Genomic DNA, 23,361 nt, shown 5'->3' on the forward strand with positions numbered 1-23,361 from the left:
TGCTAGAACAAAATTATAAAATTTATTTTGAAAATGGTGAAGTGTTCATCAAAATGGGAAATAAATAGATTTGCTCAGCAAAATTAGAAAATAACTTTACATGTTAAAACCAACTGAGGTCAAAGCTGTTTTGAACATAGAGATGTTTAAAACTGTTGGGACTCATAAGAAAAAGAAGATTTCTCTAAATGCCTATCTTTGGCAGTTGAGACTGGGTCACATAAATCTCAATAAGATTGAGAGATTGGTTAAGAACGGTCATCTAAACAAGTTGGAAGACAGTTTATTACCACCATGTGAGTCCTGTCTTGAGGGTAAAATGATGAAAAGATCTTTTTCTGGAAAAGGTCTTAGAGCCAAAGAACCCCTAGAGCTGATTCACTCAGACCTTTGTGGGCCTCTAAATGTTAGAGCAAGAGGAGGGTATGAATATTTCATCAGTTTTATAGATGATTAGTCCAGTTATGGGCATATTTACCTAATGCGCCAAAAGTTTGAAAATTTTGAAAAATTCAAAGAGTATAAGGCCGAGGTTGAAAACCAATTAGGTAAAAGGATTAAAACACTTCAATCGGATCGAGGTGGTGAGTATATGGACATAGAATTTTAGAACTATTTGATAGAACATGGAATTCAGTCTCAACTCACAGCCCCTGGCACACCTTAGCAGAATGGTGTGGCAGAGAGGAGAAAGAGAACCTTGTTGGACATGGTTCGTTCCATGATGAGTTATGCTTAGTTACCAAATTCTTTTTAGGGACACGTAGTTGGGACTACGGTGTATATTTTGAACATAGTTTCCTCGAAAAGCGTTTCTAAAACGCCTTACGAGATTTGAATGGGATGCAAAGGAAATTTACGTCACTTCAGGATTTAAGGTTATCCAGCACACGTGTTGGTGCAAAATCCTAAAAAGCTGGAACACCATTCAAAAGTATGCCTATTTGTAGGCTGCCCAAAAGAAACAAAAGGTGGTTTCTTTTATGATCCTCAAGAAGATAAAGTATTTGTATTGACAAATGCAACCTTCCTAGAGGAAGATTATATAAAAAATCATCAACCTCGCAGTAAGCTAGTAATAGAAGAAATGTCCAGAGAAACGACAAATGCATCAACAAGAGTTGTTGATCGAGCAGGTCCTTCAACAAGAGTTGTTGATAGAGTAGGTCCGTCAACAAGAGTTGTTGATGAAACTGATACTTCAAATCCTTCTCAAGAGTTAAAAATGCCTCGTCGTAGTGGGAGGGTTGTGCAATAACCTGACCGGTACATAGGTTGAACTGAAACTCAAGTCATCATACCAGATGATTGTTTAGAGGATCCATTTTCTTTTAATCAAGCAATGAACAATGTGGATAAAGGCCAATGGATTAAAGCCATGGACCTTGAAATGAAATCTATGTATTTCAATTATGTCTGGGATCTTGTAGATCAAACTGAAGGGGTAAAACCCATCGGTTGCAAATAGATCTACAAGAGAAAACGAGACCAAGTTGGTAAGGTACAAACCTACAAAGCTAGACTTGTGGAAAAAGGGTTTATCCAAAGAGAGGGATTAGATTTTGAAGAAACCTTCTCTCTAGTTGCCATGATAAAGTCTATAAGAATACTCTTGTCCATAGCCACATTTTATGATTATGAAATATGGAAAATGGATATCAAGACAACTTTTCTGAATGGCTATCTCGAAGAGAGTATTTGTATGTCTCAACCAGAAGGGTTTATATAGCAGGGTCAAGAGTAAAAAGTTTGCAAGCTTAATCGATTCATTTATGGATTAAAACAAGCTTCTAGATCCTGAAATATGAGATTGGATGCTGCGATCAAATCTTATAGCTTTGAACAAAACATTGACGAACCCTGTGTATACAAGAAAATCGTTAACAAAACTATTGTTTTTCTAGTGTTGTATGTTGATGATATTCTACTCCCTGGGAATGAGGTAGAATATCTAGTTGACGTTAAGAGATGGCTGACTTCACAATTCCAAATGAAAGATTTGGGAGAAGCACAATATGTTCTTGGAATCCAAATAGTTTGGAATCGCAAGAATAGAACATTGGCATTATCTCAAGCATCTTATATAGACAAGATGTTGTCTAGATATAAAATGCAAAATTCCAAGAAAGGATCTTTACCTTTCAGGCATGGAATTCACCTGTCTAAGGAACAAAGTCCTAAGACACCTTAAGAAGTTGAGAAGATGAATCGAATTCCATATGCATCTGCAGTTAGGAGTTTGATGTATGCAATGTTGTGTACTCGTCCCGATATATGCTATGCCGTAGGAATTGTCAGCAGATTTCAGTCCAATCTTGGTCATGACCATTGGACTGCTGTTAGAAACATTCTCAAGTATCTTCAGAGAACGAGAGATTATATGCTCGTGTATGGTTCTAAGGATCTGATCCTTACTGGATACATTGATTCTGACTTTCAGACCGATATTGATTCAAGGAAATCAACTTCGGGGTCAGTATTCACTCTTAACGGAGGAGCAGTTATATGGATGAGCATCAAGTAGAGTTGTATTGCAGACTCCACAACGGAAGATGAGTATGTAGCTACAAGCGAAGCAACAAAAGAAGCAGTATGGCTCAGAAAGTTCCTGATAGATCTGGAAGTAGTTCCTAATATGCACCTGCCTGTTGTTATGATAGAAATGGAATGTTATGCTGTGTTATCGCTTATGCACACTACTTCTGAAAGAATGAATCATACAAGCTCATGTCCCCGACAACGGTGCCATAAACTTGGTGACATAAAATTTAATCTCTTTATTATGCATGCACTGTGATGATAAATAATGTGCTATATATGTGCTCAAGTGCTTTTGCGATAAAGACATTTTTATGCGATACTACATCTAAATATATGCGTTGTTAATAATATGCCCGTAGTATGTGATGGAGTGATGCGTGTCACAAGTTTCCTTGCGCTGAAACCAAGTATAATTCCAACGCAAGTTTCTCAGAATAATACGAGGTCGAACACGTGGATTGTTTTTGTTAATGTGCTACTATTGTGATACATGCGACCGATTTTTAATAATGAATAAAGAATGTTGATTTATACAGAACTGTAAATTGCGGTGAAAGTAAAAATGCGTTAATAAAATAAATCCTAAACTAATATGATACACGATACAAGATACATGATACACGATACTGAGGTCGAGAACTGACTGTGAAGTTGTACAAAGATTCGATGTATGCAATGGTAAGTCTTTATGAATGAAGCAGAAAGAGAAAAAGTAAATAGCAAAAACATCGCAAGTTTGTCAAGTGCGTTAAAGATGCAACTAAGGTTCCGCTTTCCCTTAGTATACTGATAACTTGTAGAAATACAAGTTATTTATACTGTTTTATTTAGATATTGCGGCCAAAAGAAAGGAAAGTTGCATCGATTGTATAGAAATTGGCTAAGAAATGCGAGAATTATAAATCGTCATCAATACACCCATTGATACCATTGTGATGGTAGAAAAGAATATTTCAAGTCTGTTTTGCAGGAAATCAAGTCACCGCATGTGTTCATGGCTCAAGATAAACTGAACAACGCATCTACGTCGCATTGCGCCCATCATTCAGGAATGAATAGACGATCAACGCAATGATGGCGCATGCGACAATCGATTAAGAGCTAAGCGTTCAACGCAATCTCAACTGCATGCAGTAATAAAAAACAACACTGCATGCGGGCAAACGATCGAAGATGTGAAGAGCAATGCAATTGCGGAGGATTCTGACGCGTGTACAGCTAACTGTTGTGCATTTCGGATGGGATTGATTGTGTAATAGAAGGAATATTCACTCTACTATTTTTGGAACTACCTTAACAATAAAGTGGGGACCACAAGTCAAAGAATTGAAGTTTAGCCTATAAATAGCTCCGGCCATTCCACTGAAAGGAGATGCTTGAATACAGAGAAAAGTGTATATACTGATCTGAGGAAGAGACTGGTTGAGTGACTAATCAGAGTAGATCTGGGAATAATTAAGAGATAAGGCCAAGAGGTGAGTCTTCAGGCAAAGAATCCTTTCGATCCCCACCGTTGAAGCTCTGTACGAAGGTCACCTCTACCAGACGAACAAGCCTGAGAGGGAAGCTCTTCTGTTCATCCATTCTACACACCGTCAAGCAAAACCACAGTCCAGATCTATGTCAAGACGTTGACACTCTTCTGTATTTGTTTCTATCTCTTCATCATCACTTGTATTCATCTTCTTAATCTCTATCATTCACACCATGTATCAGACGCTTAATCTTAATATTGAATGTTATGATCATTTCCATTATCATTTCTCTGTCTATTTCCGTTCACCCATAATTCATTTTCTCCATGACATTTTCTTAATCCCATGGGTAATTAGCAAGAATTAAACAAGTAAATTAATTGGGTTAAGGAAATAATTAAGTTTAGTCAAGGCATGCTAGACGACATCTTCACCTGTGAGAGCAGAAGTGAAGATGCCATTCCACCTATTGAGAGAGGGTTGGAAGAATGCGTTAAGTAAAGCAAGAAGTACTTCTAGAGATGGAAGAAACCTTGCGTTCACCACGTTCATCCCTGTTTCACCATAGAGATATGGGAATGCGGTCGATCACCGAGAGGTGTACGCCAAGGGAATGCGGAACCTTAGTTACATCTTTAACGCAATTAACAAACTTGCGACGTTTGTACTAATTATTCTTTCTCCTTCTGATTCATCTATAAAGACTTGCCATCGCATACCACGATCCTTTGTATAAACTTCACAGTCAGTCTCAAACTCAGTATCATGTATATCATGTATATGATATCTTGCATCACATTAGCTTAGGTTTATTTTCATTTCAATTTATTTTATTAACGCAACTTTAATTTATCTGCATAATTTTACTTTACCGCAATTTACTTTTCTGTACAAACACACAATCTTTATTAATTGTAAAAGCCGGTCACATATATCCCAAATGTAACACATTAATGACAACAATCCCTGTGTTCGACATCGGATTACTATGAGAAACTTGCGTTGGAATTATATTTGGTTTCAGTGCAAGGAAACTTGTGACTATGTATTACTCCATAGCATACTACAAACATATAGTTAATAATGCATATATCCAAAAGTAGTATCACATAAAGTGTGCATGAGCAACAACACAGCTTAAGATTACATTTTGCGTTACAAGTTTATGGCAACATGAGCTTGTAGCACATCATCATGCATGCACATTACATTCACCAATTTCAAATCAATAAGTTTATGGCGTCGTTGCCAGGGACATGGACTTGTTCATTCATTCACATTCATATTTGTCCACATGCTGTAAGATAAGATATAAAATAAAGTCAACACGTACACCTCTCGGTGATCGACCATGTTCCCATATCTTTATAGTGAAACAGGGATGAACGTGATGAACGCAAGGTTGTTTCCATCTCTGGAAATACTTCTTGCTTTAGTTAACGCATTCTTCCAACCTTCTCTCGATAGGCGGAATAACATCTTCACTTCTGCTCTCACAGGTGAAGATGCCGTCGAGCATGCTTTAGCTAAACTTAATTATTTCCTTAACACAAATTAACTTACTCGCTTAATTCTTGCTATTTACCCATGGGATTAAGAATACATCATGGAGAAAATGGATTATGGATGTACTGAAAGAGACAGAGAGATGACAATGGAAATTATCATAACATTTAATACTAAAATTAAGCGTCTGATACATGTGAATGAAAGGGTAAAGAAGATGAAAACAGATGGTGAAATAGAGATTAGAAACAAATACAAAAAGAGTGTCAATGTCTTGACACAGATCCTGAACGGAGGTTGTGCTTGTCGGTGTGTGGAAGTAGTAGAGAGGAAAGCTTCCCTCTCAGGCTTACTTTCCTGGTATAATTGACCTTCACAAAAAGCTTCAGCTACGGGGATTGGAAGGATTCTTTGCTCGGAGACTCACCTCTCGGCCTTGTCTCATGGTTCACCCAGATCTACTCTGGACAGTCGCTTTAGACCAGTCTTTCTCTTAGAATCAGTATATACACGTCTCTATGTATTCATGTATATCTTTCAGTGAATTTACAGAAGCTATTTTTAGGTGAGGCTTGGCTCTTTGAATGTGTGGTCCCCACTATATGGTTATGGTAGTTCCTGAAATGGCAGAATGAGAAATTCCTTCTGTTACGTAATCAACTCATCAGAAATGCACAACTGAAGGCTGTACACTTGTCAGAATCCTTCGCAAATGCGTTGCTCTTTACATCTTTGATCGATCGCCGCATGGGGTGTTATTTTTTATTACCGCATGCGGTCTAAATTGCATTGATCGCTAAAGCTCTTGATCGATTGTCGCATGCGCCGTCATTGTGTTGATCATCTCTTCGTTTTCGATTGATGGGTGCAATGCGACGTAGATGCGTTGTTTACTTTATCTTTGAGCCATGAACGCATGCGGTGACTGATTTCCTGCAAACAGAAACTGAAACATTCTATTCTACCATCGCAATGGTGTTAGTGGGTGTATTGATGACATTTTATAATTTTCGCATTTCTTAGCCAATTTGTATACTATCGACGCAACTTTTCTTGCTTTTAGCCACAATATCTGAATAAAACAATATAAATAACTTGTATTTCTACAAGTTATCACACCCCCAAATTTAGATATATGCTTGTCCTCAAGCATATCTTCCACTAAGGCAATATTGCTTAATTCTTATCCTTACTTTGCATTTATTGGTTGCTCCGAATGCTCCACCTAGGCAACATTACTTAACAACGCAATTTCCTTCCATCCCTTAATAATTCATAAACACGCCCTACTTTATTCTTTTATACAACAAATCTCTATTAAAAAATTCCCTTCTTATTTTGAAAAGAATGTTTACCTCTTCATGCAAAAACAACTTGGTGCGTCTGTATGCGGTGGTCTAGTTTGCGTCATTTTATTAGAGACTGTTGATCATGTTTACACCCTTCGTTTTGGCTTGTTCCCACGGGTGTCATACGAACATCCAACTACGGTTGTGTGCCAATCTCAACTTCAACTCTTGATTTTCAGCTAAGTTTACCTTTCGCTGATCAGAGGAGTTCTCTCTTATATTTTTTTATTTTGCTCTCATTTTTTTTTCTCTTTTCATATTGCGACGTTCTTGGAAACCCACCTTCGTTTTGGCTTACTCCCACGGGTGTCATTCGAACATCCAACTACGTGCAGGTTCCTTTCATGACTTAACTCTTATCAGGTTGGGATTTTGATTTTCCCTTGCGCTGACATTGGAGTTTGTATGAAAATTTTTATTTTTATTGTTTTTATTATTATTATTTTTTTATTATTTATTTTTTTTTACAATGAACACATTTCCTAATGATAACCGCATCCGCTTGATCGCATCTGCTCAGACTTTCCCACCCCCAAATTTAGAGATGCGCAAGGTCCTCATTGCGTTGTTTTGGACAGAATAGACAAACCAATTGGTCAAAATTTTGAAAAGAAGGTTTGAGTAGAGTCTTGAAGTCTAAAAGGTAAAGCATTGCTATTGCTATGAATTATCTAAGTGTTAGTTAGAAAATACAAAGTGTGGGAAATGTTGCTAAGGGTATGCACATAACTCATCATGGCAGCGCAATGAATAACGCAAAATGAAAGATAAAGAACATCACAATAATTGACAAAGGATGATAAATAAGAGGCTAACGCATACGGAAAGAATTGCTACTCGGTTGTATTAAAAATTAACCAAGTATACAAAGAATTATAAATAACGCAATACCAAATTTGAGCATGTATAAAGAATCAAGAAATAGCTTCAATACATAGAAATAATGAAGTGAATTTATCCTTTGTATTTAATTCAGACGAGTGCATGGTTAATGATTAATGCTATGCATCCATTAACGCAAATGTATCTTTGCAGAGGACGGGCAACAACGCATGTATCAACGCAACACACCCCTCAACTCAAGGCATTTTTGGAGGATGGGTGCACTGTATTTCTACTGGTGCAACACTACCTCAACATAGTGCGTTTTTGCTAAGGACGGGCGAAAAATACATACGAGCGCAACACACCCCTCAGTGCAATGCATTTGGGTAGGATGAACGCAAAGTGTATCTTGTTAGTGCAAGATGCATCCATTATAGCAATGCACACTGATTTTTGTTTTTCTTTTTAATTCATCAAACACGCAAGTCAATCAGACTTTTCAGTGTTCATCGTTTTATTTAGTCATTCACAGAATTTTAAGAACAGCGCTACTACTACATAAAAGTAAAGAATTAAACATGACATGGAAATGCACAATTAAATTGAAAGTAAACACATAAAGCAGTAAAGGCTAGTTTTAATAAACAGTAAATGACGCAATTTAAAAATCAGTAAATGAAGCTGTAAAAAAAGCAATTAAACATAGATATAGGGATGCTAATTGAAAGAAGTTTTTCAGAGTTACCCCAATAGCATCCGTGCAAACTGTCAATCCTACTTGCCTAAGTCGATGGTCTCCATGCGTCGTTCCACATCACCCCCGTAGTAGGGCTTAATTCGTTGACCATTGATTTTAAATGTGTTGTTCCCATCTTCAGTTGTTAGCTCCATTGTGCCATGGGGAAAAATAGTCTTGATGCGGAATGGCCCAGACCAGCGGGACTTCAACTTCCCTGGAAACAATCGCAAATGCGTGTTAAACAAAAGTACCTGTTGACCCTCAAAGAATGTTCGGTTGTTTATGCGGTCATCATGCCACTTTTTGGTTCTCTCCTTATAAAGCTTGACATTTTTGTAAGCATTCATTCGCCACTCGACCAGCTCGTTCAGCTGTAACTTCCGAACATTCCCCACACTTGCTAGATCAAAGTTCAGCTTTTTGCTTGCCCACATTGCCTTGTGTTCCAACTCGAGAGGTAGATGACAAGCTTTTCTAAAGACCAGAGCATATGGGGACATGCCAATTGGAGTTTTGAAGGCAGTTCTATATGCCCATAGTGCTTCATCGAGCTTGGGTGACCAATCCTTCCTGGAGGTACTGACTACCTTTTCCAAGATGGTTTTGATCTCTCTGTTATAAATTTCTGCCTGCCCATTGGTTTGTGGGTGATAGGTGGTTGCAACTTTATGGCTGACATTAAACTTGGTCAACAGGTTGGTGATGATGCGGTTGATGAAATGTGAGCCTTCATCGCTAATTAAGGCACGGGGCGTTCCATATCGGGTAAAGATATTCTTCTCGAGAAATTTTGCCACCATGGCCGCATCGTTCTTAGCATATGTGATGGCCTCAACCCACTTCGACACATAGTCAACTGCGACCAGAATGTATTGATGACCTTCTGAAGGTGGAAATGGGCCCATAAAGTCGATTCCCCATACATCAAATAATTCGATTTCCAAGATTGAAGTCAAGGGCATTTCATTTCTTTTAGATATGTTCCCTGTTCTCTGGCATCTATCGCACTGCACAACATGGGCATGGGCATCCTTGAATAGTGTTGGCCAAAAATAGCCACTCTGTAGGACTTTTGCGGCGGTCCGCTGCCCCCCAAAATGTCCTCCGTAAGGGGACTCATGACAAAGCTCCAAAATGTTCTTGGCCTCATGCTCAGGAACACATCGACGCAAAATATGATCAGGTCTAAGTCGATATAAGAAGGGGTCGTCCCAGAAATAAAACTTGACGTCATGTCTCAGCTTCTTCTTCTGCTGGTATGTGTAATCTTCTGGTACTTAGCCATAAACTATGAAGTTTACAATGTCTGCATACCATGGAACATTAACGCATACTGCCATCAGTAGCTCATTAGGGAATCTCTCTTCAATGTCTTTTTCTTTCTTCTAAACCTCACAATTTTCTAATCTTGACAGATGATATGCGACTTGGTTCTTGGTGCCCTTCCGATCCTTAATCTCTAGGTCAAATTCTTGCAGGAGCAGCACCCACCTTATCAGTCTCGGTTTCGTATCCTTCTTCGTCATAAGGTATTTGATCGTAGAATGATTAGTATATACCACAACATTTGTTCAATCAAGTACTGTCAAAATTTCTCCAGTGCAAATACTACTGCGAGCATTTCTTTTTTCGTGGTTGTATAATTTTCCTGCGCATCATTCAACGTCTTGCTAGCATAATAGATAGGATGCAAAACCTTATCCTTGCGCTGACTCAAGACTGCACCCACTGCATATCCACTAGCGTCACACATCAACGCAAACGGTTACGTCCAATCTGGCACAATTAGAATAGGAGCGATGATGAGCGCATTTTTCAGCATGTGGAATGCTTCAGCGCATGCGTCATCAAAATCATATTCGTGGTCATTATCGAGGAGCGCACTTAGGGGCCTTGCGATCTGAAAGAAGTTGCGGATAAATCTTCGATAAATCCTCACATGTCCCAGAAAACTCCTAAGTGTTTTCACATTGATTGGTGGTGGTAACTTGGGAATTGTGTCGATTTTCACTTGATCAACTTCCAGTCCTGCCTTTGATATGTTGTGACTTAGTACAATTCCTTCTTCAACCATGAAATGGCATTTCTCCCAGTTCAGAACAAGATTCGTTTCAACACATCTCTTCAAGACCTTTTCAAGGTTTGATAAACAGGAGTCATAAGTATTGCCAAAAACTGAAAAATCATCCATAAATACCTCGACTGACTCCTCCAAGAAATCTAAAAATATTGCCATCATACACCTTTGGAAGGTAGCTGGTGCATTATAGAGTCCAAAAGGCATGCAACAGAATGCAAATGTGCCAAATGGGACAGTAAAAGTTGTCTTATCTTGATCTTCCGACGCAATCGCAATTTGGTTATACCCCGAGTATCTGTCAAGAAAATAGAAGAATTCATTCCCAACAAGTTGATCTAACATTTGATCAATAAACGGGAGTGGAAAGTGGTCCTCTTTTGTGGCCAGATTTAATTTGTGGTAATCCATACAGATTCTCCACCCCGTAGTTATCCTTGTCAGAATTAACTCATTCTTGCTATTGGTGACGACTGTCATTCCCCCTTTCTTTGGAACACATTGCACTGGGCTTACCCAACTGCTGTCAGATATAGGGTAAATGACACCTGAATCAAGCCACTTCACTATCTCTTTCTTCACAACCTCTCTCATGGCAGGGTTTGTAATGCTGATGTTTATATCTTTAAGCATGTGGACAAATATGGATAATGATGAATATGAATCATACAAGCTCATGTTGCCATAAACTTGATGACTTGGAAAGATGGAGTGCGGATGCTATGTTATGCTTATTTACCCTTTATGCGATACTACTTCTAGATGTATGCATTATTAATGGAATGTTTGTAGTATGCTATGGAGTAATGCATTGTCACAAGTTTCCTTGCGCTGAAACCAAGTATAATTCCAACGCAAGTTTCTCGAAGTAATCCGAGATCAAACACAGGGATTGTTGTCGTTAGTGTGTTACATTTGTGATATATGCGAACGGTGTTTTTACAATTAATAAAGGGTGTTTTTGTACAGGAAAGTAAATTTCGGTAAAGTAAAATTGTGCAGATAAACTAAAGTTGTAGTAATAAAATAAATTGCGATAAAAATAAACCTAAGCTAACTGATGCAAGATATAAGATACATGATATACATGATATTGAGTTCAAGACTGATTGTGAAGTTTATACAAAGGATCGTGGTATGCGATGGCAAGGCTTTATGGATGAATCAGAAGGGGAAAGGATAATTAGTACAAACATCGCAAGGTTGTTAATTGCGTTAAAGATTTAACTAAGGTTTCGCTTTCCCTTGGCGTACACCTCTCGGTGATCGGCCGCGTTCCCATATCTCTATGGTGAAATAGGGATGAACGTGGTGAACGCAAGGTTGCTTCCATCTCTGGAAGTACTTCTTGCTTTAGTGAACGCATTCTTCCAACCCTCTCTTGATAGGCGGAATGGCATCTTCACTTCTGCTCTCACAGGTGAAGATGCCGTCTAGCATGCTTTGACTAAACTTAGTTATTTCCTTAACCCAATTAATTTACTTGCTCAATTAATGCTAATTATCCAAGGTATTAAGAAAACATCGTGGAGAAAGTGAAATATGGATGAACGGAAATAGGCAAAGAGATGGAGATGGAAATGATCATAACAATTAATACTAAGATTAGGCGTTTGATACATGGTGTGAATGATAGAAATTAAGAAGATGAGTATAGGTGATGATAATGAAATAGAAACAAATACAGAAGAGTGTCAACGTCTTGACACAGATTTGGACGATGGATTTACTTGCCGGCGTGTGGAATGGATGAAGAGAAGAGCTTCCCTCTCAGGCTTGCTCGTCCGGTAGAAGTGACCTTCGTACAGAGCTTTAATGGCTGGGATCGGAAGGATTCTTTGCCCAGAGACTCACCTCTCGGCCTTGTCTTTTAATTCTTCCCGGATCTACTCTGATTAGTCGCTCAACTAGTCTCTCTCTCAGATTAGTATATACACTTTTCTCTGTATTCAAGCATATTTTTTTAGTGCAATGGTCGGAGCTATTTATAGGCTAAGCTTTGACTCTTTGCATTGTGGTCCCCACTTTATTGCTAAGGTAGTTCCGGAAATGCACCTAGGCGGTGCTCCAAGTTTCATAGCCCTTTTGCTCAAAATCCAACACATCCCTCCGTCTCTTTGCGTTGATGGTTGGAGGGAAGAATCTATTCATGAATCTATCAACCAACTGTTCCCATGCTTTAATCTCATCCGGCTCTAACGACTGAGCCCAGCTCTTTGCTTCATCCCGCAATGTATACGAGAAAAGATATAACCTAAGTCTTTCTTGAGTCACATCAGGCATGGAGAATGCGCTACACATGTCTACAAAATTTGTCAAATGCGCATATGGGTCTTCTCCTTGTAATCCTCTGAATTGACCCATATTCTGAATCATTTGCAGTATAATCGGTCTGATTTCAAAGATTACATTCTCCTCAACCATTGGTCTTGAGATTCCTGGTGAGAAGTTATAGAAATCTGGTGCCGCATAGTCTCTCATTGGAACGTTGCGGCAGCAGTAAGAAATATGGAATCTTGCGCTGGCCAATTTTCCCTTTGATTCCCTATGGGAGCCTCGTTATTATTAGCCATGCTTCTTCACCACTTGATTCGGCCTTGATGTACTTTTACGCGAATAATACACTTGATCTCTGGGTCAACTTAGAATTTCTGGATCACTCCAGCACTCCTAAGCCGTCAGACTGCTCTTCGCATTGAACAGCCAGTACAAAGAGATCTGTCCTACAAAATACCACAAACATGCTCAAACAATAAACCGTTAACCAATCCACGGCAACAGCGCCATAAACTTGTAAGGGCAAGAGCTATACAATGATGCAAGCAAGGTTCAAGTCCATGTCCCTGTTACCAGTTCCCCGACAACGGCGCCATAAACTTGACACGCAGATTTTGAATCTATAAACTACAAATCCATGCCATAAACTTGTTGTCATAGATTTTATGCAATGATATACAATACTACTTCTAGATATGCATTATAAACAAATGTTCTTGTAGTAAGCTGTGCATTGTCACAAGTTTCCTTGCGTTGAAACCAAGTATAATTTCACCGCAAGTTTCTCGGTGTGATCCGAGGTCGAACACAGGGATTGTTTTAGGTTATTGTGTTATATTTGTGATACATGTGACCAGAGGTTTTTCAAATCAATAAAGGTTATTTGTATAGGTATTTAATAATGCGATAAAGTAAAGGTAAGCTATAAAAATGCAGTAATAAAGTAAATTGTGGTAAAAGTAATATTCGATAAAATAAACCTAAGCTATGATGATACAAGATAAAGCTTTCATGATACAAGATACTAAGGTTGAGACTGACTGTGAAGATTATACAAAGATCATGTTATGCGGTGGCAAGGCTTATGTGTGAAACAAAAAGAGAAAGGATAATTAGTACAAACATTGAACTCCTTAATTGTGTTAAAGGCATAAGTACGGTTCCGCTTTTCCCTTGGCATACACCTCTCGGTCATCGACCGCGTTTCCCGCATCTCTGTGGTGAAACAGAGACGAATTGATGAACGCAAGGTTTCTTCCATCTCTGGAAGTACTTCTTGCTTTAGTTAACACATTCTTCTAACCTTCTCTCGACAGATTAGAATGGCATCTTCACTTCTGCTCTCACAGATGAAGATGCCGTCTAGCATGCTTTAGCTAAACATCTTTATTTCTTTAGCACAGATTAAGTTACTTGTTTAATTCATATTAATCACCAAGGGATTAAGAAAACATCATAGAGAAAATGATTTATAGAGGAACGAAAATAGATAGAGAAGTGTAAATGGAAATGATTGAGACATTCAATAATACTATTTAACGTCTGATACATGGTTGTGAATGAAGAGATTAAGAAGATGAAATACAATTGATGAATGAGAGTTAGAAACAAATACAAATAAGCACCAATGTCTTGGCACAAATCTAAAATGGAGAATTGCTTGTTGGTGTCTATGGAGTGAATGGAAGGATGAGCTTCCCTCTCAGGCTTGCTCAACTGATAGAAGAGATCTAAGTACAGAGCTTCTAAGGGGGGATTTGGCAGAAATGCACTGAGACTCACTTCTCAGCCCTGTCTCTTCTCTTCCTGGATTTCCTCCAATCAGCACTCAGATCAGGTCTCTCTCAATAGCCTCGTATCAATTATCCCCCGTATCAAGTATATTTTTCAGTGAATTCTTTAAGGGTATTTATAGGCTGAAGGCTTTGACTCTCCGACTTGTGGTCCCCACTTTATTGTTATGGAACGTCCGAAAATGGTGGAATAAATATTCCTTCTATTATGAAAACAGTCTATCGAATATGCACAATGGTTAGTTGTACACATGTCACAATCCTCCGCGTTTGCATTGCTCATTTGCATCTTTCGATCGTGTGTTCGCATGCGGTATTTTTTTTATTACCGCATGCTGTTGGAGTTCAGCTCTAGATCGACTATCGCATTGCGCCATCATTGCGTTGATCGCTCTTCAGTATTGATTTGATGGGCGCGAAGCGACGAAGATGCGTTGTTCAGTTTCTCTCTGAGCCTTGATCGCAAGCAGTGACTTGGTTTCCTGCAAAATAGACTTGAAATATCGTTTTCTACCATCTTAATGGTCTTAGTGGGTGTAATTGCGATGATTTATAATTATTGTATTCTTTAGCTAATTTTCATACAATCGATGCATATTTTCTCTCTTTTGGCCGCTATATCTAAATAAGGCAGCATAAATAACTTGTATTTCTATAAATTATCATTCCCTTAAATTTAGATATATGCTTGTCCTCAAGCATATCTTCTACTAAGGCAAAAATGCTCAGTTCCTATCTTAAATTTTGCGTCGATTGGTTGCTCCGAATGCTCCATTTAGGCACATTACTTGACAACGCAATTTCCTCCTATCCTTGCTAATTCCCATCAAAGCCCTACTTTATTCTTCTATACTACAAATTTCTGCTAAAAAATGCTTTTTTAGGTTTTATAAATAGAATGTTTACGTCTTCTTTGCCAAAACAACTTGATGCATCTATATGCGGTGGCCAAATCTTGCGTCATTTATTAGAGACTGTTGATCATGGTTACACTCTTCGTTTTGGCTTGTTCCCACGGGTGTCATGCGAACATCCAACTACGGTTGTGTGCCAATTTCAACTTTAACTCATGATATTCAGAGGAGTTATCTCTTGCATTCTTTTATTTTCTTTTGCATTTTTCTCTTTTCATATTGCGCTGTTCTTGGAAACCCACATTCGTTTTGGCTTGCTCCCACGGGTGTCATGCGAACATCCAACTACGAGCAGGTTTCTTTTACAACTAACTCTAATCAGATTGTGAATGTTTTTGAAGTTTTCCCTTGCGCTGACAGTGGAGTTTTGTATGAAAATTTATTGATTTTTTTTTTTTATTGAAAATGAACGCATTTTCTTAATGACCGCATATTCTTGATCTCATCTGCTCATACCTTCCCCACCCCTAAATTTAGAGATGCGCAAGGTTCTCATTGCATTGTTTGGACCAAATAGACAAACACTTAGAAAAAAAAATTTCAAAAAAGAAGGTTCGGGCAGAACTTTGAGAGATAAAAGGTAAAGTACTGCTAAGCTACGAATTAACTAAGTGTTAGTTTGAATTTACATAGTATGGGAAATGTTTCTACGTATAAACATGTATACATCATGGCAGCACAATGAATAATGCAAAAGTAAAAGATTAAGAACATCGCAAATATTGACAAAGGATGATAAAGAAAAAGGCACAGGTAAATGGGGAGAATATTTACTCAAATTGTATTGAATATTAACAAAGTATACAAATAATTAAAAATTAATGCAATACAAAAATTGTTCCCCATACAAAGAATCAAAGAATTTCATTAACTTAGAAAAATAATGAATTGAATTCATCTTTTGAATCTAATTCAGACGGGTGCACGATTAAAAATTAACATCGTGCTTCCATTAACGCAAATACATTTTTGCTGAGGATGGGCAACAACGCATGTATCCCCACAACACACCCCTTAACTAAACACATTTCTGGAGGATCGGGCGCACGGTATTGCTACCAGCGTAACAATACCTCAACATAGTGCATTTGGCTAAAGACGGGCAAAGGACACACACGCGTGCAACACACCCGTCAACGCAATGCAGTTGAGTGTAATGGATACAAGGTGTCTCTTGTTAACACACAATGCACCCATCAACGCGTTACATACCAGTTTTTAATTTTCTTTTTAATTCATCAGCAACGCAAAGTCAAAAAGACTCTGCGATGTTTAATGTTTCATCCAATCATTCACAAAAATTAAAGAACAGTGCTATTAATGCATACAAATTAATGGAATTAAACATGACATGAAAACTTAAATTGAAGAGACTTATAGAAAACATTAAAGGCTAATTCTAAAAAGCAGTAAATACGTAATTTAGAAATTAGTAAAAGAAAAACTATAAAGAAAGCAAGTAAACATAGATAGGGATGCTGACTGAAGAAAGTTCTCAGAATTACCACAATCGCTCCCCTCGCAAGTGGTTTAATCCTGCTTGCCTAAGTCAATGGTATCCATGCGTCACTCGAAGTCGCTTCTGTAGTACGGCTTAGTCCGTTGACCATTGACTTTGAACACATTGTTCCCGTCTAAAGTTGTTAGTTCCACTACGCCGTGAGAAAAGATAGTCTTGATTCGGAATGGCCCAGACCAGCGAGACTTCAACTTTCCTGGGAACAATCGCAAATGAGCTTTAAATAACAATACCTATTGACCTTCGGCGAATGTCTGGTCGTTTATGCGATCGTCATGCCACTTCTTGGTTTTTTTCCTTATAGATCTTGGCATTTTCATAGGCGTCCCTTCGCCATTCGACCAACTAATTTAGTTGCAGCTTACGGACTTTCCCCACACTTGCTAAATCAAACTTCAGCTTCTTGCATGCCCACATTGCCTTATGCTCCAACTCGAGCGGCAGATGACAAACTTTTCCAAAGACTAAGACATACGTGGACATGCCAATTGGTGTTTTATAGGCAGTCTTGTATACCCACAGTGCTTCATCAAGCTTGGGTGACCAATCATTCCTGGAAGTATTGACTACCTTCTCCAAGATAGTTTTGATCTCTCGGTTCGAAATCTCTGCCTACCCATTAGTCTGAGCAGTCGCAACTCTATGGCTGACGTTAAATTTAGTCAATAGGTTGGTGATTATACGATTGATGAAGTGAGAGCCCTCATCGCTGATCAAGGCCCGTGGCGTCCCATATCGAGCAAAAATATTCTTCTTAAGAAACTTTGCCACTGTGGCCACATCATTCTTGGCACATGCGATGGCCTCAACCCATTTTGATACATAATCAAGCACTACCAGAATATAATGATGACCTTCTAATGGTGGAAATGGGCCCATGAAGTCAATTCCCCAAACATCAAATAATTTAACCTCTAAGATTGATGTCAACAGCATTTCATTCCTTTTAGACATATTCCCTGTTCTCTGACATCTGTCGCATTGCACAACGTGGGCATGGGCATCCTTAAACAGTGTTAGCTAGAAATAGCCATACTGTAAGACCTTTGCGGTAGTTTGCTACCTCGTAAAGTGTCCTCCATAAGGGGACTCATGACACATCTCCAGAATATGCTTGACTTCATGCTTAGGAATGCATCGATGTAATATATGATCAGGACCAAGTCGATATAAAAATGGATCATCCCAGAAATAAAACTTGACATCATGTCTTAGCTTCTTCTTCTGCTGGTAAGTATAATCATCTGGTATTTGACCGCAAACGATGAAATTCACAATGTTCGCATACCAGGGAACATTAATGTCTACTGACATCACCAGCTCATCGGGGAATCTTTCTTCAATATCTTTTTCTTTCCCTTGAACCTTGCAATTCTCCAATCTTGACAAAGGATCAGCGACTTCGTTCTCGGTGCCCTTCCTGTCTTTGATCTCGAGGTCAAAGTCTTGCAGGAGCAACACCCACCGTATAAGCCTTGGTTTTACATCCTTCTTTGTTATCAGATATTTGATCACAGAGTGATCCGTATACACCACAACATTTGTTCCGATTAAGTATTGTCGGAATTTCTCCAGTGCAAATACCATTGTGAGCATTTCCTTCTCTGTGGTTGTATAGTTATCCTGTGCATCATTCAATGTTTTACTTGCATAATAAATAGGATGCAATACCTTGTCCTTGCACTGACTTAGTACTGCGCCCACAGCATATCCGCTCGTGTCACACATCAACACAAACGGTTACGTCCAGTCCAATGCAACTAGAATGGGTGCGGTGACGAGCACATCTTTCAATGTGTTGAATGCTTTGGTGCACGCATCATCAAAATTATATTCTTGGTCAGCTTCAAGGAGCGCACTTAAGGGCCTTGCGATATGGGAGAAATTGCAAATAAATCTTCAATAAAACCTAGCGTGTCCCAGAAAGCTCCTAAGTATTTTCACGTTCACTGATGGGGGTAGCTTGGAAATTGCATCAATTTTCGCCTGATCAACTTCCAATCCTGCTTTCGAGATTTTATGACCCAGAACAATTCTTTCTTCCACCATAAAGTGGCATTTTTCCCAGTTTAGAACAAGATTTGTTGCCACGCATCTCTTCAAAACCTTTTCCAGGTTAGATAAACAGGAGTCATAATTGTTGCCAAAAATTGAAAAATCGTCCATGAATACTTCGACTGACTTCTCCAAGTAATCGGAGAATATCCCCATCATGCATCGTTGGAAAGTGCCTGGTGCATTACAGAGTCCAAATGGCATGCGTCAGAATGCAAATGTACTAAATGGGCACGTGAAGGTTGTCTTGTCTTGATCCTCCGGCGCAATTGCTATTTGGTTGTACCTTGAATAGCCGTAAAAAAAACAGAAGAATTCATTCCCCGCAAGTCTGTCTAACATCTGATCAATAAACGGGAGTGGAAAGTGATCCTTTTTAGTGGCCAAATTTAACTTGCGATAATCCATACAAATTCTCCACCCCGTTGTAGTTCTTGTGGGAATTAATTCATTCTTGTCGTTGGTGATGACTATCATCCCCCCTTTCTTTGGAACACACTGCACTAGGCTCACCCAGCTGCTATCAGATATTAGATAGATGACTCCTTCGTCCAACCACTTCACTATTTTCTTTTTCACGACCTCCCTCATTGCAGGGTTTAAACGTCGTTGCCTTTCTACCGATCCTGTCTTTCCTTCTTCCAGAAGATTCTTCTGCATGCAATACAAGAGACTGTGTAACGACCCGACCCCCTAGGACTTAGGTAAGGCTGTTACTAAAATAAATGCATGCACATAATTTAAAACGACACTCAGTTATTTGAAATAAATGCTAATTAAACAAGAGAAGTTCAAAAGACATTTATTAAATGCAATTGTTAAAACAAATAATAGGGTACCCAAAATTCTTAAAGACTAACAAAAGTATATAAAAGAAATAATCCTTAGTAATAAATTCTAAACAGTAAAACTAAATATTAAGAGGAAAATAAGGACTCAAATTTCAAGGTGCGGAAGCGAAAAAAAATCTAGTCCCAGTGACACGATCACGAATTCCGCTGCGCCATCGCCGGTGCATCTTTACTTTTTCCTGAAACATCAACATAAGAAAAGATGAGTATGAAATACTCAATAAGTAACCCCACCACTGGGGTCAGGCTAGGCATCTATGTCCTCTAGATACCCACCTATGGCACATAAACACATGAAACAGACAAGAGACTGAGTCTTATCCTATTGTAGTTAAGTATGCTCACAAAACTGGTGAATCCCGAAGGAAACACAAAACTGGTGAATCCTGGAGGAAACATAAAATTGGTGAATTCCAAAGGAAATACAAAACTGGTGAATTCTGAAGGAAACACGAAACTGGTGAATTCTGAAGGAAACACGAAACTGGTGAATCCCGAAGGAAACACAAAACTGGTGAATCCCGAAGGAAACACAAACTGGTGAATCCCGAAGGAAACATAAAACTGGTGAATCTCGAAGGAAATACAAAACCGGTGAATCCCGAAGGAAACACAAAACTAGTGAATCCCAAAGGAAACACAAAATGGTGAATCCTGAAGGAAACACAAAACTGGTGAGCATCTAACTAATCAATGAGGATATTCACACAATCTCAACGTTCAAAGAATCAACACCGTACAATTCTAAAACATACTTGAAATCCTTGGTACCATGGCTCCATCACATACACATAATCCTCAACAACATATTATACAACATTCATGTAAACCTTACATCATAATTCTACAACATACAAGTATGCCTCAACATCAACAGATCAGACGTCGACATATGAAAACACATACCATCACATACTAACGATCAAGTGCTTAGGTGTGTATTTAAACAATTCAGAACTCGTGCCATAACATACTTTGATTCAAGTCATACTATCAATCAACATGCTAATAATTTACCATAACATACACTCACTATGCTAGCATACAACTAAAGCATGGCTCGTGGGCAGTTCCAGTGGTAAGATTACTTACCTCGAAGTCAAAATTATGTCTAAGCAACAAGCAAATTAATCTTCCTCCTAGCTTAGATGGATCTTGAATTAGGCCTAAACATAATCCGAATTGCAATTAATAAAAGAGCTTAGTTCCAATAACCAAATTAACCAAATAATTCCCAATAATCTTACCCAAATGCTTGTCGAAACCACAACCAAATCCTCTTGACAGCACACTTTTAACTTCAAAGCTTCTCCAAAACTTGATTTTTAAAACCCAAACAAATATGTGTCAATAGATTGAAGCAGAACACCATTAGCCAATAAATCCAATTAAAAAAAATGGCACAATCTTACCCAAATCCACAAGTTCCAACGACCCTTACTGTTAGCAGCACAAACGACAAGAAACGATGGATTCAAAGCACCCTTGCGTGACTGATGGTGAGCGACCTGGCTATCGGGTTGTGAATCTTTAGATCTGGGCGCAAGTGACTATGAAATCTTGAGACTTTGGGCGACGACCTGTAATCCACGGAGACCAGCGCAGGTTGGCGAGCGATACCGTCGGGGTTCAACGATCAGAGATGTGGCTGATCTCGTGAATCGAGTGGTGGCGACTGCTTCGTAGCCCAGACGACTGAAGAGAGTCGAGTCAACTTAGGAGGCACGCCGCTGAACAGATGCTTGCGGTTGAAAGAGGGGAGGCGTGTCATTCGTGGGTTTGGACGGAGGCGGCATGCGGTTGGGAAGAAAGAAGAAATAAAAATTGGGGATGGTGGTGTTGTCGTGCAGTACGAGGAAAAAGAAGAAGAAGGGTTGGTGGGGGTTTAATAATAATAATAATAATAATAAATGTAATAACTAAAAAGGAAGGTATAATTATAATAAATTCTTTCCGTTTCGAAAGGAAAATTAATTTCTGCCATAACTTTGACATTGAAATTCAAAATTGAATAATTTTCCGCCAAACTTAAATTCCCGCATTTATACTTGAGATCCAAAATTCCAAAAATGCCCTCCGACTAAGCAATTATTGAATTACCAAATAATAATGTTACTGAAATTACATTATTATATATAAAAAAAATGTGCGGGGTGTTACAGACTGATTCCTCGAATGTCTGCCAAGGTCCATCCTAAAGCCTTTGTGTTATTTCTCAGGATCTGTATAAGTGTGTCTTCTTTCTCCTTACTCAGCGAGGCAAAAATGATAACCGGTAACGTGTTGTTACCTCATAAGTAAGCATACTTAAGGTGCACAGGCAATGGGTTTAACTCTAGCACAGGTGGTTCTTCCAAAGATGGCTTGATGCGTTGTGAAGTTTGTTCAAATAACTTGAGTGGTTCAAAGTTTAATTCAACATAAATTGCGGTGCAATCCTCCTCCAACATTGCACCGATTCCAAAATCTTCTCCCTTCAGCTCCTTTAGGGACTTGTGCCAAGGTTCTTCCCGCAGTTCCTCAATATATTGGCAGTGCTCCACATCACTTGGGTACTTCAACGAATAGAAAACGTTGAACTTAACTTCCTGATCGTCGACCCTGATGGTCAGTTCTCCTTTTTGCACATCAATCAGTGCTCGCCCTGTTGCTAGAAATGGGCGACCCAAGATGATAGGTACTTCTCTGTCAGCTTTGTAATCCAATATAACAAAGTCCGCCGGGAAGATAAACTTGTCCACTTGTACAAGTACATCCTCTATCTTGCCCTCAGGATGCGTATCGATCTATCGGCCAACTGCAGTGTGATCATTGTTGATCTTGCGTTGCCGATCTCCAGCTTCTTAAAGATCGACAAGGGCATTAGATTTATGCTTGCCCCTAAATCGCACAGCGCATTTTCGACCATCTTACCTCCTATTGTGCAAGGCAATGTAAAACTCCCAAGATCCTTCATTTTGGTGGGGATATGTTTTGAAACAACATGCTGCATTCATATGTTAGCGCAAATGTTTCATTTTCCCCAATCTTTCTTTTATTAGCAAGAATATCCTCGAGAAATTTTACATAGCTCGACATCTGTTCCAAAGCTTCTATTAGGGGAATATTGATGTGTAGCTGTCGGAAAACGTCCAAGAACCTCTGAAATTGCTTACTATCGTCTTTCTTCCTCAGCCTGGATGGGAAAAGTGGAGGATCCCGCCATACTTCTTGTTGAATTGGCTTTTTGTTAAGGCCCTGTCTTTGCTGCATTTCATTATCTGGAGGTTGCGTTAATTTAGAATTCAAGTCTTGAGGAGCTTCATCTTTTGTAGGTGAACTTACTTCTGAACTGGTAATTTTTCCACTACTGATTGATTGGTCATCATCAGCAGTTAAATCTACTGGTACTATTGTAGAATCTGGTACTGATGGCATAGGGGCTGTTGTTTTACCACTCC

The 23,361-nt window shown here is 38.9% G+C and overlaps 1 pseudogene; it reads right to left on the minus strand.

The window, feature by feature from the left end:
- Window positions 1–22,212: 22,212 nt before the first annotated feature.
- LOC150034846 (uncharacterized) lies at window positions 22,213–23,101 on the minus strand (annotated as a pseudogene).
- Between the last annotated feature and the right edge of the window lie 260 nt (window positions 23,102–23,361).

Source organism: Benincasa hispida, chromosome 7 (genome assembly GCF_027475165.1).
Source record: "Benincasa hispida cultivar pf3 chromosome 7, pf3_genome.v1.1, whole genome shotgun sequence".
In the NCBI taxonomy this organism is placed as follows: Eukaryota; Viridiplantae; Streptophyta; class Magnoliopsida; order Cucurbitales; family Cucurbitaceae; genus Benincasa; species Benincasa hispida.